General features: G+C 45.6%; 6 non-coding genes and 1 pseudogene across 6 annotated transcripts; all 7 read left to right on the forward strand.

Moving 5' to 3' along the window:
• The first annotated feature begins 1,611 nt into the window (after positions 1 to 1,611).
• On the forward strand, positions 1,612 to 1,802 carry LOC130323585 (U2 spliceosomal RNA). Its single transcript, XR_008868831.1, has one exon. It is a non-coding gene; the product is annotated as a U2 spliceosomal RNA (small nuclear RNA).
• Positions 1,803 to 3,895: 2,093 nt separating this feature from the next.
• Positions 3,896 to 4,086, forward strand: LOC130323586 (U2 spliceosomal RNA). The gene has a single exon (XR_008868832.1). It is a non-coding gene; the product is annotated as a U2 spliceosomal RNA (small nuclear RNA).
• A 2,091-nt stretch (positions 4,087 to 6,177) lies between these two features.
• Positions 6,178 to 6,368, forward strand: LOC130323587 (U2 spliceosomal RNA). Its single transcript, XR_008868833.1, has one exon. It is a non-coding gene; the product is annotated as a U2 spliceosomal RNA (small nuclear RNA).
• Positions 6,369 to 8,437: 2,069 nt separating this feature from the next.
• On the forward strand, positions 8,438 to 8,630 carry LOC130323589 (U2 spliceosomal RNA). The gene has a single exon (XR_008868835.1). It is a non-coding gene; the product is annotated as a U2 spliceosomal RNA (small nuclear RNA).
• A 2,112-nt stretch (positions 8,631 to 10,742) lies between these two features.
• LOC130323594 (U2 spliceosomal RNA) lies at positions 10,743 to 10,878 on the forward strand (annotated as a pseudogene).
• Positions 10,879 to 12,332: 1,454 nt separating this feature from the next.
• Positions 12,333 to 12,517, forward strand: LOC130323592 (U2 spliceosomal RNA). Its single transcript, XR_008868836.1, has one exon. It is a non-coding gene; the product is annotated as a U2 spliceosomal RNA (small nuclear RNA).
• A 2,087-nt stretch (positions 12,518 to 14,604) lies between these two features.
• Positions 14,605 to 14,795, forward strand: LOC130323588 (U2 spliceosomal RNA). The gene has a single exon (XR_008868834.1). It is a non-coding gene; the product is annotated as a U2 spliceosomal RNA (small nuclear RNA).
• The last annotated feature ends 1,968 nt before the right edge of the window (positions 14,796 to 16,763 follow it).

The following is a 16,763-nucleotide window of genomic DNA, read 5'->3' on the forward strand; positions in this document are numbered from 1 at the left end:
GTTCACACAGGTGTGTCATTGCTGTACATTGACCATGCATTGCTTCTGTGGTATTGCAAAGGCAAAGACAAATGCTTCCAGCCATCCATTGCACTAATGGATTGGTCATCAGCTGGCTGTCTATGTCCCGCATCAATATAGACCAAAGTACAGAGGGTTAGGCTATGCTATTGTGCACCTACCTGATGCATCAGAAGGTGCGAGGCCCTTGCTAAATTCTGTGCACAGACTTTGAGATCTATACTTTAGACTGTATCTAAACCTGCTCCAACATGGACTGACATTCTGGCCTACTTTCAGCCGATGCGACTTGTCTGTCGCTGAACAGTCGCTTTTTATGTATTCAGCACCTATGTATAATGTTGTAAAAATGCTCTAGAAGCTAAAGTCGCAGAAATGTCACACATATTTGGCCTGCAACTTTCTGTGCGACAAATTCAGACAGGAAAAATCAGTATAAATCCTTAGAAAATTATCCCCCAGTGTCTCCATCTGCTGGCGGTATTGAATAAGCATTGCTGCACTGATGGGGTATGCATTAGACGAAAAAAAAGAAGAAAAAGAAGAATAATACGCCCAGAAAAGAGGCGAAAAGGAGAAAAACGTAAAAAAACGTGAAAAAAAAAGTAAGAGGAAGAGAAGGGAAAAAAAGGTGGAAATGGGTTTAAAAGTGATTTCGGCGGAGAAATATATATATATATATATATATATATATATATATATATATATATATATATACGCGCACACACACACATATATATAAACGTATTCTCCGTTGAGATATTGCAGCCGCTGCTGTGTCCAGGCCCAGGAGCCTTAGCACTGTGCTGTGATGTCACTCAATACCACTGACATCACTAGGTGTAAACAACATCTCTCCTTTGCTGTGTATGTGACTATGGAGCTGTTTGGTGATGTCGTCTATTATGGCCTTCATAGAAGCAACAGGAGATTGTTGCATCCATCTAGAACCCTCAGAACTACAGTGCTATGATGTCACTCACTTCCACAGGCCTTGCAGAGTGTAAACAACAACAACCCAGCTTTGTTGTGTATGTAACCATAGGGATTTGTGATGTCACCTAGAACCTTCACAGCAGCGACAGCTTTATGAGGAGCATCAGCACTGCTCTGCCTGAGCAGAACCATCACCGCCATAGGTTGTCAAATAACCCGGATTTAACCCACACAGGTAAGTCCAATGGGGTGCAGGCATGTCCTCTATGCTTACAGCTTCCCGTGGGTGTTGGTTTGATACCGTTTGGGGACAGCCAAGGAGGCATCTGCAGGCAACAAAGGTAGGTGTGTGCTTGTGTGTGTGTTTCCTATGCAGATCCTAAGCCCAGTGTCACATGCAAGTAGGAGGAGTAAGAAGGGTTCCTGGCAAATCCGGGTTATGGATTGCATTTAAAAAGGCCCCGTGGGAGTGCAATGGGCCCCTGTCTTGCTGCTTAGCAATAATGGTATGGGTTTAGGTTCTGCTGTGTGTACTGGTGGTTGACTGCCCCCCAGCCCAGAGTGTGCATGGAAAATTGTCTGGCAGCCTCCCTGACAGCAAGCAGTGATAGTGCCCATGAAGGGCACCTTGTTGGGCCCGCCCCTTTCACGGTTATCGCTTCTCGGCCTTTTGGCTAAGATCAAGTGTAGTATCTGTTCTTATCAGTTTAATATCTGATACGTCCCCTATCTGGGGACCATATATTAAATGGATTTTTGAGAACGGGGGCCGATTTCGAAGCTTGCTTCCGTCGCCCTATGCATTGACCCGATATGGCAGTATCTTCGGGTACAGTGCACCACCCCCTTACAGGGTTAAAAAGAAAGATTCCTACTTTCATTGCTACCTGCTTGCTGGCTAGCCAGCTAGCCAGCCCTGTGGGCCTTGCTGCTGCTGCAGCCAAAAAACAAAAGGTGGTGCTGCTGCTGCTTCTGCTGCTTCTGCTTCTGCTTGTGTCTGGCCGCTGTTGGAGCGTCCAGGCACAGGACTTCTGCTGCTGCTGACTAAATGGCCTCCTTAATTGGATCATTTGAGTAGCCAGCACACCTGTGCAGGTAGGGCATGACATGATAGGCAGCTGCCTTGATAGCGGGTGGGTGCTGAATGTTCCTAATTGACAAAATAAGATTAATGCTTATGAAGAAATATAAAATCTCATCCCTTCCCCAATATCGCGCCACACCCCTACCCCTTAATTCCCTGGTTGAACTTGATGGACATATGTCTTTTTTCGACCGTACTAACTATGTAACTATGTAACATAACATGGGGGGGGGGGGGGGGGGTCTCCTGGCTGTTCACACAGGTGTGTCATTGCTGTACATTGACCATGCATTGCTTCTGTGGTATTGCAAAGGCAAAGACAAATGCTTCCAGCCATCCATTGCACTAATGGATTGGTCATCAGCTGGCTGTCTATGTCCCGCATCAATATAGACCAAAGTACAGAGGGTTAGGCTATGCTATTGTGCACCTACCTGATGCATCAGAAGGTGCGAGGCCCTTGCTAAATTCTGTGCACAGACTTTGAGATCTATACTTTAGACTGTATCTAAACCTGCTCCAACATGGACTGACATTCTGGCCTACTTTCAGCCGATGCGACTTGTCTGTCGCTGAACAGTCGCTTTTTATGTATTCAGCACCTATGTATAATGTTGTAAAAATGCTCTAGAAGCTAAAGTCGCAGAAATGTCACACATATTTGGCCTGCAACTTTCTGTGCGACAAATTCAGACAGGAAAAATCAGTATAAATCCTTAGAAAATTATCCCCCAGTGTCTCCATCTGCTGGCGGTATTGAATAAGCATTGCTGCACTGATGGGGTATGCATTAGACGAAAAAAAAGAAGAAAAAGAAGAATAATACGCCCAGAAAAGAGGCGAAAAGGAGAAAAACGTAAAAAAACGTGAAAAAAAAGTAAGAGGAAGAGAAGGGAAAAAAAGGTGGAAATGGGTTTAAAAGTGATTTCGGCGGAGAAATATATATATATATATATATATATATATATATATATATATATACGCGCACACACACACATATATATAAACGTATTCTCCGTTGAGATCTTGCAGCCGCTGCTGTGTCCAGGCCCAGGAGCCTTAGCACTGTGCTGTGATGTCACTCAATACCACTGACATCACTAGGTGTAAACAACATCTCTCCTTTGCTGTGTATGTGACTATGGAGCTGTTTGGTGATGTCGTCTATTATGGCCTTCATAGAAGCAACAGGAGATTGTTGCATCCATCTAGAACCCTCAGAACTACAGTGCTATGATGTCACTCACTTCCACAGGCCTTGCAGAGTGTAAACAACAACAACCCAGCTTTGTTGTGTATGTAACCATAGGGATTTGTGATGTCACCTAGAACCTTCACAGCAGCGACAGCTTTATGAGGAGCATCAGCACTGCTCTGCCTGAGCAGAACCATCACCGCCATAGGTTGTCAAATAACCCGGATTTAACCCACACAGGTAAGTCCAATGGGGTGCAGGCATGTCCTCTATGCTTACAGCTTCCCGTGGGTGTTGGTTTGATACCGTTTGGGGACAGCCAAGGAGGCATCTGCAGGCAACAAAGGTAGGTGTGTGCTTGTGTGTGTGTTTCCTATGCAGATCCTAAGCCCAGTGTCACATGCAAGTAGGAGGAGTAAGAAGGGTTCCTGGCAAATCCGGGTTATGGATTGCATTTAAAAAGGCCCCGTGGGAGTGCAATGGGCCCCTGTCTTGCTGCTTAGCAATAATGGTATGGGTTTAGGTTCTGCTGTGTGTACTGGTGGTTGACTGCCCCCCAGCCCAGAGTGTGCATGGAAAATTGTCTGGCAGCCTCCCTGACAGCAAGCAGTGATAGTGCCCATGAAGGGCACCTTGTTGGGCCCGCCCCTTTCACGGTTATCGCTTCTCGGCCTTTTGGCTAAGATCAAGTGTAGTATCTGTTCTTATCAGTTTAATATCTGATACGTCCCCTATCTGGGGACCATATATTAAATGGATTTTTGAGAACGGGGGCCGATTTCGAAGCTTGCTTCCGTCGCCCTATGCATTGACCCGATATGGCAGTATCTTCGGGTACAGTGCACCACCCCCTTACAGGGTTAAAAAGAAAGATTCCTACTTTCATTGCTACCTGCTTGCTGGCTAGCCAGCTAGCCAGCCCTGTGGGCCTTGCTGCTGCTGCAGCCAAAAAACAAAAGGTGGTGCTGCTGCTGCTTCTGCTGCTTCTGCTTCTGCTTGTGTCTGGCCGCTGTTGGAGCGTCCAGGCACAGGACTTCTGCTGCTGCTGACTAAATGGCCTCCTTAATTGGATCATTTGAGTAGCCAGCACACCTGTGCAGGTAGGGCATGACATGATAGGCAGCTGCCTTGATAGCGGGTGGGTGCTGAATGTTCCTAATTGACAAAATAAGATTAATGCTTATGAAGAAATATAAAATCTCATCCCTTCCCCAATATCGCGCCACACCCCTACCCCTTAATTCCCTGGTTGAACTTGATGGACATATGTCTTTTTTCGACCGTACTAACTATGTAACTATGTAACATAACATGGGGGGGGGGGGGGTCTCCTGGCTGTTCACACAGGTGTGTCATTGCTGTACATTGACCATGCATTGCTTCTGTGGTATTGCAAAGGCAAAGACAAATGCTTCCAGCCATCCATTGCACTAATGGATTGGTCATCAGCTGGCTGTCTATGTCCCGCATCAATATAGACCAAAGTACAGAGGGTTAGGCTATGCTATTGTGCACCTACCTGATGCATCAGAAGGTGCGAGGCCCTTGCTAAATTCTGTGCACAGACTTTGAGATCTATACTTTAGACTGTATCTAAACCTGCTCCAACATGGACTGACATTCTGGCCTTCTTTCAGCCGATGCGACTTGTCTGTCGCTGAACAGTCGCTTTTTATGTATTCAGCACCTATGTATAATGTTGTAAAAATGCTCTAGAAGCTAAAGTCGCAGAAATGTCACACATATTTGGCCTGCAACTTTCTGTGCGACAAATTCAGACAGGAAAAATCAGTATAAATCCTTAGAAAATTATCCCCCAGTGTCTCCATCTGCTGGCGGTATTGAATAAGCATTGCTGCACTGATGGGGTATGCATTAGACGAAAAAAAAGAAGAAAAAGAAGAATAATACGCCCAGAAAAGAGGCGAAAAGGAGAAAAACGTAAAAAAACGTGAAAAAAAAGTAAGAGGAAGAGAAGGGAAAAAAAGGTGGAAATGGGTTTAAAAGTGATTTCGGCGGAGAAATATATATATATATATATATATATATATATATATATATATATATACGCGCACACACACACATATATATAAACGTATTCTCCGTTGAGATATTGCAGCCGCTGCTGTGTCCAGGCCCAGGAGCCTTAGCACTGTGCTGTGATGTCACTCAATACCACTGACATCACTAGGTGTAAACAACATCTCTCCTTTGCTGTGTATGTGACTATGGAGCTGTTTGGTGATGTCGTCTATTATGGCCTTCATAGAAGCAACAGGAGATTGTTGCATCCATCTAGAACCCTCAGAACTACAGTGCTATGATGTCACTCACTTCCACAGGCCTTGCAGAGTGTAAACAACAACAACCCAGCTTTGTTGTGTATGTAACCATAGGGATTTGTGATGTCACCTAGAACCTTCACAGCAGCGACAGCTTTATGAGGAGCATCAGCACTGCTCTGCCTGAGCAGAACCATCACCGCCATAGGTTGTCAAATAACCCGGATTTAACCCACACAGGTAAGTCCAATGGGGTGCAGGCATGTCCTCTATGCTTACAGCTTCCCGTGGGTGTTGGTTTGATACCGTTTGGGGACAGCCAAGGAGGCATCTGCAGGCAACAAAGGTAGGTGTGTGCTTGTGTGTGTGTTTCCTATGCAGATCCTAAGCCCAGTGTCACATGCAAGTAGGAGGAGTAAGAAGGGTTCCTGGCAAATCCGGGTTATGGATTGCATTTAAAAAGGCCCCGTGGGAGTGCAATGGGCCCCTGTCTTGCTGCTTAGCAATAATGGTATGGGTTTAGGTTCTGCTGTGTGTACTGGTGGTTGACTGCCCCCCAGCCCAGAGTGTGCATGGAAAATTGTCTGGCAGCCTCCCTGACAGCAAGCAGTGATAGTGCCCATGAAGGGCACCTTGTTGGGCCCGCCCCTTTCACGGTTATCGCTTCTCGGCCTTTTGGCTAAGATCAAGTGTAGTATCTGTTCTTATCAGTTTAATATCTGATACGTCCCCTATCTGGGGACCATATATTAAATGGATTTTTGAGAACGGGGGCCGATTTCGAAGCTTGCTTCCGTCGCCCTATGCATTGACCCGATATGGCAGTATCTTCGGGTACAGTGCACCACCCCCTTACAGGGTTAAAAAGAAAGATTCCTACTTTCATTGCTACCTGCTTGCTGGCTAGCCAGCTAGCCAGCCCTGTGGGCCTTGCTGCTGCTGCAGCCAAAAAACAAAAGGTGGTGCTGCTGCTGCTTCTGCTGCTTCTGCTTCTGCTTGTGTCTGGCCGCTGTTGGAGCGTCCAGGCACAGGACTTCTGCTGCTGCTGACTAAATGGCCTCCTTAATTGGATCATTTGAGTAGCCAGCACACCTGTGCAGGTAGGGCATGACATGATAGGCAGCTGCCTTGATAGCGGGTGGGTGCTGAATGTTCCTAATTGACAAAATAAGATTAATGCTTATGAAGAAATATAAAATCTCATCCCTTCCCCAATATCGCGCCACACCCCTACCCCTTAATTCCCTGGTTGAACTTGATGGACATATGTCTTTTTTCGACCGTACTAACTATGTAACTATGTAACATAACATGGGGGGGGGGGGGGTCTCCTGGCTGTTCACACAGGTGTGTCATTGCTGTACATTGACCATGCATTGCTTCTGTGGTATTGCAAAGGCAAAGACAAATGCTTCCAGCCATCCATTGCACTAATGGATTGGTCATCAGCTGGCTGTCTATGTCCCGCATCAATATAGACCAAAGTACAGAGGGTTAGGCTATGCTATTGTGCACCTACCTGATGCATCAGAAGGTGCGAGGCCCTTGCTAAATTCTGTGCACAGACTTTGAGATCTATACTTTAGACTGTATCTAAACCTGCTCCAACATGGACTGACATTCTGGCCTACTTTCAGCCGATGCGACTTGTCTGTCGCTGAACAGTCGCTTTTTATGTATTCAGCACCTATGTATAATGTTGTAAAAATGCTCTAGAAGCTAAAGTCGCAGAAATGTCACACATATTTGGCCTGCAACTTTCTGTGCGACAAATTCAGACAGGAAAAATCAGTATAAATCCTTAGAAAATTATCCCCCAGTGTCTCCATCTGCTGGCGGTATTGAATAAGCATTGCTGCACTGATGGGGTATGCATTAGACGAAAAAAAAGAAGAAAAAGAAGAATAATACGCCCAGAAAAGAGGCGAAAAGGAGAAAAACGTAAAAAAACGTGAAAAAAAAGTAAGAGGAAGAGAAGGGAAAAAAAGGTGGAAATGGGTTTAAAAGTGATTTCGGCGGAGAAATATATATATATATATATATATACGCGCACACACACACATATATATAAACGTATTCTCCGTTGAGATATTGCAGCCGCTGCTGTGTCCAGGCCCAGGAGCCTTAGCACTGTGCTGTGATGTCACTCAATACCACTGACATCACTAGGTGTAAACAACATCTCTCCTTTGCTGTGTATGTGACTATGGAGCTGTTTGGTGATGTCGTCTATTATGGCCTTCATAGAAGCAACAGGAGATTGTTGCATCCATCTAGAACCCTCAGAACTACAGTGCTATGATGTCACTCACTTCCACAGGCCTTGCAGAGTGTAAACAACAACAACCCAGCTTTGTTGTGTATGTAACCATAGGGATTTGTGATGTCACCTAGAACCTTCACAGCAGCGACAGCTTTATGAGGAGCATCAGCACTGCTCTGCCTGAGCAGAACCATCACCGCCATAGGTTGTCAAATAACCCGGATTTAACCCACACAGGTAAGTCCAATGGGGTGCAGGCATGTCCTCTATGCTTACAGCTTCCCGTGGGTGTTGGTTTGATACCGTTTGGGGACAGCCAAGGAGGCATCTGCAGGCAACAAAGGTAGGTGTGTGCTTGTGTGTGTGTTTCCTATGCAGATCCTAAGCCCAGTGTCACATGCAAGTAGGAGGAGTAAGAAGGGTTCCTGGCAAATCCGGGTTATGGATTGCATTTAAAAAGGCCCCGTGGGAGTGCAATGGGCCCCTGTCTTGCTGCTTAGCAATAATGGTATGGGTTTAGGTTCTGCTGTGTGTACTGGTGGTTGACTGCCCCCCAGCCCAGAGTGTGCATGGAAAATTGTCTGGCAGCCTCCCTGACAGCAAGCAGTGATAGTGCCCATGAAGGGCACCTTGTTGGGCCCGCCCCTTTCACGGTTATCGCTTCTCGGCCTTTTGGCTAAGATCAAGTGTAGTATCTGTTCTTATCAGTTTAATATCTGATACGTCCCCTATCTGGGGACCATATATTAAATGGATTTTTGAGAACGGGGGGGCCGATTTCGAAGCTTGCTTCCGTCGCCCTATGCATTGACCCGATATGGCAGTATCTTCGGGTACAGTGCACCACCCCCTTACAGGGTTAAAAAGAAAGATTCCTACTTTCATTGCTACCTGCTTGCTGGCTAGCCAGCTAGCCAGCCCTGTGGGCCTTGCTGCTGCTGCAGCAAAAAAACAAAAGGTGGTGCTGCTGCTGCTTCTGCTGCTTCTGCTGCTTCTGCTTCTGCTTGTGTCTGCGCCGCTGTTGGAGCGTCCAGGCACAGGACTTCTGCTGCTGCTGACTAAATGGCCTCCCTTAATTGGATCATTTGAGTAGCCAGCACACCTGTGCAGGTAGGGCATGACATGATAGGCAGCTGCCTTGATAGCGGGTGGGTGCTGAATGTTCCTAATTGACAAAATAAGATTAATGCTTATGAAGAAATATAAAATCTCATCCCTTCCCCAATATCGCGCCACACCCCTACCCCTTAATTCCCTGGTTGAACTTGATGGACATATGTCTTTTTTCGACCGTACTAACTATGTAACTATGTAACATAACATGGGGGGGGGGGGGGGGTCTCCTGGCTGTTCACACAGGTGTGTCATTGCTGTACATTGACCATGCATTGCTTCTGTGGTATTGCAAAGGCAAAGACAAATGCTTCCAGCCATCCATTGCACTAATGGATTGGTCATCAGCTGGCTGTCTATGTCCCGCATCAATATAGACCAAAGTACAGAGGGTTAGGCTATGCTATTGTGCACCTACCTGATGCATCAGAAGGTGCGAGGCCCTTGCTAAATTCTGTGCACAGACTTTGAGATCTATACTTTAGACTGTATCTAAACCTGCTCCAACATGGACTGACATTCTGGCCTACTTTCAGCCGATGCGACTTGTCTGTCGCTGAACAGTCGCTTTTTATGCATTCAGCACCTATGTATAATGTTGTAAAAATGCTCTAGAAGCTAAAGTCGCAGAAATGTCACACATATTTGGCCTGCAACTTTCTGTGCGACAAATTCAGACAGGAAAAATCAGTATAAATCCTTAGAAAATTATCCCCCAGTGTCTCCATCTGCTGGCGGTATTGAATAAGCATTGCTGCACTGATGGGGTATGCATTAGACGAAAAAAAAGAAGAAAAAGAAGAATAATACGCCCAGAAAAGAGGCGAAAAGGAGAAAAACGTAAAAAAACGTGAAAAAAAAGTAAGAGGAAGAGAAGGGAAAAAAAGGTGGAAATGGGTTTAAAAGTGATTTCGGCGGAGAAATATATATATATATATATATATATATATATATATATATATATATATATATATACGCGCACACACACACATATATATAAACGTATTCTCCGTTGAGATATTGCAGCCGCTGCTGTGTCCAGGCCCAGGAGCCTTAGCACTGTGCTGTGATGTCACTCAATACCACTGACATCACTAGGTGTAAACAACATCTCTCCTTTGCTGTGTATGTGACTATGGAGCTGTTTGGTGATGTCGTCTATTATGGCCTTCATAGAAGCAACAGGAGATTGTTGCATCCATCTAGAACCCTCAGAACTACAGTGCTATGATGTCACTCACTTCCACAGGCCTTGCAGAGTGTAAACAACAACAACCCAGCTTTGTTGTGTATGTAACCATAGGGATTTGTGATGTCACCTAGAACCTTCACAGCAGCGACAGCTTTATGAGGAGCATCAGCACTGCTCTGCCTGAGCAGAACCATCACCGCCATAGGTTGTCAAATAACCCGGGATTAACCCACACAGGTAAGTCCAATGGGGTGCAGGCATGTCCTCTATGCTTACAGCTTCCCGTGGGTGTTGGTTTGATACCGTTTGGGGACAGCCAAGGAGGCATCTGCAGGCAACAAAGGTAGGTGTGTGCTTGTGTGTGTGTTTCCTATGCAGATCCTAAGCCCAGTGTCACATGCAAGTAGGAGGAGTAAGAAGGGTTCCTGGCAAATCCGGGTTATGGATTGCATTTAAAAAGGCCCCGTGGGAGTGCAATGGGCCCCTGTCTTGCTGCTTAGCAATAATGGTATGGGTTTAGGTTCTGCTGTGTGTACTGGTGGTTGACTGCCCCCCAGCCCAGAGTGTGCATGGAAAATTGTCTGGCAGCCTCCCTGACAGCAAGCAGTGATAGTGCCCATGAAGGGCACCTTGTTGGGCCCGCCCCTTTCACGGTTATCGCTTCTCGGCCTTTTGGCTAAGATCAAGTGTAGTATATGCTTGCTTGATCTGGCTGGAAGGAGCCCGGGGTACCCGCTCCTTTTCCCTGGGGGATCGTCCCATCTATATGGTGGGACTAAACCCCCTTGCTGACATCAGGGTGGCGGCTTAGTCCCCGGGCAACGAGGAGCGATCACCACCTACCTACCTACCTACCTGCCTGCAGTAGGGGAGGTGTTTTTTCTGCGATGGAGGAGGCTGGCAAGAAAGGAGAGCCTGCTGGAGGTGTACCTAGCTACGCCAGACTACGAAATGGAGTCCGAATTACTCTTTTGGATGCTGGAAAGAAGGAGAGAGGTTTATTCTTCGTGGTGGAGGAGATTTTGTTCCAGTTTTTTGAGCTGAGGAAGGACCAGATATTATCGATGCTGGAATTTCCAAGAAATGGAGTCTATGATGTGGTTCTGGTTTCGGAGGAGGACTATGGTGTGTTCTGCAATAAAGCATTGCTGTGGAAGTCGCACCCTAAGTTGGGAGGGGTAGAGATTACTCCCCATTTCCCGACTCGGGAAAGACTTATAACTGTGAGGATGTACAGTCCGTATATCACAGAAGAAGAGATTGTTCTGTTCCTTTCTAGATTCTGTGAGGAGGTGAAGCCAAAAGGCAAGATCTATAATCAATATGGACTTTGGACGACAAAGTGGAAATTTCAAGTGAAGTTTCAGAAAACACCTGATGGAAAGCTAATTTATCCCCCAGGGCGTTTTAAGATTGGCCCAGTAAATGGGGACCTGTTCTTTTCAGGCATGGACGACTTTTGTCGAAAGTGTAAAAGGTATGGCCATAGGAAAGATTTTTGTGATATTGTTTGGTGCTATAAATGCCAAGAAGAAGGCCATGAGCCAGAAGCATGTAAGGTGAAGAAAAAGTGTCATCTATGTGGTGATGAGGGACACCTGGCAGTAATGTGTCCTAAGAAGAAGAAGAAGAAAAAGGAGGTTATGAAACGAAGTAGGGAGGAGGAAACTGATGTGAGGGAAGAACCTGAAGAGGAGGAAACTCCAACCAGGAAAGTGATGGAGGAGAAGAAAAGGAAAGAAAATGAAGAAGAATATGTATCGGTAGAGTATGGAGGCTCTCTTGATGTTGTCTTCAAGAGTGTGTCAAAAAAAGAAAAAAAAGCCTTTGACGAGGATTTGGGAAATCTGAAAGAAAGATTGGGAATCAAAGTCAATGAAGCAAGGGATAAAGTCTATTGTTCCTTTCACGCAGATATAGATAGATTTGTGGAAACATACAAGGTTCCAGCGTGGCTGGCGATTCCAGCCAAAAGTGAGATGCTGAGTGGATCTATAACTTGTGGTTTCTTAGACTTCTTGATGGTCTTTGCATGGAGAAGAGGAATGACATTTGGGTAATTTTTCTTTAAGAAATTATAGAATTATAGTATGGTTAGTTTTGGTTTGATAATTTTTTTATGTTTTAAATATGGTTTCTTTTATTGTTTAAAAAAAAAAAAAAAAAAAGAGATAAAGAAATAAAGAAAAACGGGTTTTCCTGATGATGAACAAAAAATCAAGCTCAAATAAGATCTTAGAGCTCTGATGGAGTTCTGAGGGTTAACTAAAAAAAAAAATCTGTTCTTATCAGTTTAATATCTGATACGTCCCCTATCTGGGGACCATATATTAAATGGATTTTTGAGAACGGGGGCCGATTTCGAAGCTTGCTTCCGTCGCCCTATGCATTGACCCGATATGGCAGTATCTTCGGGTACAGTGCACCACCCCCTTACAGGGTTAAAAAGAAAGATTCCTACTTTCATTGCTACCTGCTTGCTGGCTAGCCAGCCCTGTGGGCCTTGCTGCTGCTGCAGCCAAAAAACAAAAGGTGGTGCTGCTGCTGCTTCTGCTGCTTCTGCTTCTGCTTGTGTCTGGCCGCTGTTGGAGCGTCCAGGCACAGGACTTCTGCTGCTGCTGACTAAATGGCCTGCTTAATTGGATCATTTGAGTAGCCAGCACACCTGTGCAGGTAGGGCATGACATGATAGGCAGCTGCCTTGATAGCGGGTGGGTGCTGAATGTTCCTAATTGACAAAATAAGATTAATGCTTATGAAGAAATATAAAATCTCATCCCTTCCCCAATATCGCGCCACACCCCTACCCCTTAATTCCCTGGTTGAACTTGATGGACATATGTCTTTTTTCGACCGTACTAACTATGTAACTATGTAACATAACATGGGGGGGGGGGGGGTCTCCTGGCTGTTCACACAGGTGTGTCATTGCTGTACATTGACCATGCATTGCTTCTGTGGTATTGCAAAGGCAAAGACAAATGCTTCCAGCCATCCATTGCACTAATGGATTGGTCATCAGCTGGCTGTCTATGTCCCGCATCAATATAGACCAAAGTACAGAGGGTTAGGCTATGCTATTGTGCACCTACCTGATGCATCAGAAGGTGCGAGGCCCTTGCTAAATTCTGTGCACAGACTTTGAGATCTATACTTTAGACTGTATCTAAACCTGCTCCAACATGGACTGACATTCTGGCCTACTTTCAGCCGATGCGACTTGTCTGTCGCTGAACAGTCGCTTTTTATGTATTCAGCACCTATGTATAATGTTGTAAAAATGCTCTAGAAGCTAAAGTCGCAGAAATGTCACACATATTTGGCCTGCAACTTTCTGTGCGACAAATTCAGACAGGAAAAATCAGTATAAATCCTTAGAAAATTATCCCCCAGTGTCTCCATCTGCTGGCGGTATTGAATAAGCATTGCTGCACTGATGGGGTATGCATTAGACGAAAAAAAAGAAGAAAAAGAAGAATAATACGCCCAGAAAAGAGGCGAAAAGGAGAAAAACGTAAAAAAACGTGAAAAAAAAGTAAGAGGAAGAGAAGGGAAAAAAAGGTGGAAATGGGTTTAAAAGTGATTTCGGCGGAGAAATATATATATATATATATATATATATATATATATATATATATATATATACGCGCACACACACACATATATATAAACGTATTCTCCGTTGAGATATTGCAGCCGCTGCTGTGTCCAGGCCCAGGAGCCTTAGCACTGTGCTGTGATGTCACTCAATACCACTGACATCACTAGGTGTAAACAACATCTCTCCTTTGCTGTGTATGTGACTATGGAGCTGTTTGGTGATGTCGTCTATTATGGCCTTCATAGAAGCAACAGGAGATTGTTGCATCCATCTAGAACCCTCAGAACTACAGTGCTATGATGTCACTCACTTCCACAGGCCTTGCAGAGTGTAAACAACAACAACCCAGCTTTGTTGTGTATGTAACCATAGGGATTTGTGATGTCACCTAGAACCTTCACAGCAGCGACAGCTTTATGAGGAGCATCAGCACTGCTCTGCCTGAGCAGAACCATCACCGCCATAGGTTGTCAAATAACCCGGGTTTAACCCACACAGGTAAGTCCAATGGGGTGCAGGCATGTCCTCTATGCTTACAGCTTCCCGTGGGTGTTGGTTTGATACCGTTTGGGGACAGCCAAGGAGGCATCTGCAGGCAACAAAGGTAGGTGTGTGCTTGTGTGTGTGTTTCCTATGCAGATCCTAAGCCCAGTGTCACATGCAAGTAGGAGGAGTAAGAAGGGTTCCTGGCAAATCCGGGTTATGGATTGCATTTAAAAAGGCCCCGTGGGAGTGCAATGGGCCCCTGTCTTGCTGCTTAGCAATAATGGTATGGGTTTAGGTTCTGCTGTGTGTACTGGTGGTTGACTGCCCCCCAGCCCAGAGTGTGCATGGAAAATTGTCTGGCAGCCTCCCTGACAGCAAGCAGTGATAGTGCCCATGAAGGGCACCTTGTTGGGCCCGCCCCTTTCACGGTTATCGCTTCTCGGCCTTTTGGCTAAGATCAAGTGTAGTATCTGTTCTTATCAGTTTAATATCTGATACGTCCCCTATCTGGGGACCATATATTAAATGGATTTTTGAGAACGGGGGCCGATTTCGAAGCTTGCTTCCGTCGCCCTATGCATTGACCCGATATGGCAGTATCTTCGGGTACAGTGCACCACCCCCTTACAGGGTTAAAAAGAAAGATTCCTACTTTCATTGCTACCTGCTTGCTGGCTAGCCAGCTAGCCAGCCCTGTGGGCCTTGCTGCTGCTGCAGCCAAAAAACAAAAGGTGGTGCTGCTGCTGCTTCTGCTGCTTCTGCTTCTGCTTGTGTCTGGCCGCTGTTGGAGCGTCCAGGCACAGGACTTCTGCTGCTGCTGACTAAATGGCCTCCTTAATTGGATCATTTGAGTAGCCAGCACACCTGTGCAGGTAGGGCATGACATGATAGGCAGCTGCCTTGATAGCGGGTGGGTGCTGAATGTTCCTAATTGACAAAATAAGATTAATGCTTATGAAGAAATATAAAATCTCATCCCTTCCCCAATATCGCGCCACACCCCTACCCCTTAATTCCCTGGTTGAACTTGATGGACATATGTCTTTTTTCGACCGTACTAACTATGTAACTATGTAACATAACATGGGGGGGGGGGGGGTCTCCTGGCTGTTCACACAGGTGTGTCATTGCTGTACATTGACCATGCATTGCTTCTGTGGTATTGCAAAGGCAAAGACAAATGCTTCCAGCCATCCATTGCACTAATGGATTGGTCATCAGCTGGCTGTCTATGTCCCGCATCAATATAGACCAAAGTACAGAGGGTTAGGCTATGCTCTTGTGCACCTACCTGATGCATCAGAAGGTGCGAGGCCCTTGCTAAATTCTGTGCACAGACTTTGAGATCTATACTTTAGACTGTATCTAAACCTGCTCCAACATGGACTGACATTCTGGCCTACTTTCAGCCGATGCGACTTGTCTGTCGCTGAACAGTCGCTTTTTATGTATTCAGCACCTATGTATAATGTTGTAAAAATGCTCTAGAAGCTAAAGTCGCAGAAATGTCACACATATTTGGCCTGCAACTTTCTGTGCGACAAATTCAGACAGGAAAAATCAGTATAAATCCTTAGAAAATTATCCCCCAGTGTCTCCATCTGCTGGCGGTATTGAATAAGCATTGCTGCACTGATGGGGTATGCATTAGACGAAAAAAAAGAAGAAAAAGAAGAATAATACGCCCAGAAAAGAGGCGAAAAGGAGAAAAACGTAAAAAAACGTGAAAAAAAAGTAAGAGGAAGAGAAGGGAAAAAAAGGTGGAAATGGGTTTAAAAGTGATTTCGGCGGAGAAATATATATATATATATATATATACGCGCACACACACACATATATATAAACTTATTCTCCGTTGAGATATTGCAGCCGCTGCTGTGTCCAGGCCCAGGAGCCTTAGCACTGTGCTGTGATGTCACTCAATACCACTGACATCACTAGGTGTAAACAACATCTCTCCTTTGCTGTGTATGTGACTATGGAGCTGTTTGGTGATGTCGTCTATTATGGCCTTCATAGAAGCAACAGGAGATTGTTGCATCCATCTAGAACCCTCAGAACTACAGTGCTATGATGTCACTCACTTCCACAGGCCTTGCAGAGTGTAAACAACAACAACCCAGCTTTGTTGTGTATGTAACCATAGGGATTTGTGATGTCACCTAGAACCTTCACAGCAGCGACAGCTTTATGAGGAGCATCAGCACTGCTCTGCCTGAGCAGAACCATCACCGCCATAGGTTGTCAAATAACCCGGGTTTAACCCACACAGGTAAGTCCAATGGGGTGCAGGCATGTCCTCTATGCTTACAGCTTCCCGTGGGTGTTGGTTTGATACCGTTTGGGGACAGCCAAGGAGGCATCTGCAGGCAACAAAGGTAGGTGTGTGCTTGTGTGTGTGTTTCCTATGCAGATCCTAAGCCCAGTGTCACATGCAAGTAGGAGGAGTAAGAAGGGTTCCTGGCAAATCCGGGTTATGGATTGCATTTAAAAAGGCCCCGTGGGAGTGCAATGGGCCCCTGTCTTGCTGCTTAGCAATAATGGTATGGGTTTAGGTTCTGCTGTGTGTACTGGTGGTTGACTGCCCCCC

This window comes from Hyla sarda, unplaced genomic scaffold (genome assembly GCF_029499605.1).
Source record: "Hyla sarda isolate aHylSar1 unplaced genomic scaffold, aHylSar1.hap1 scaffold_2510, whole genome shotgun sequence".
Classification (NCBI taxonomy): Eukaryota; Metazoa; Chordata; class Amphibia; order Anura; family Hylidae; genus Hyla; species Hyla sarda.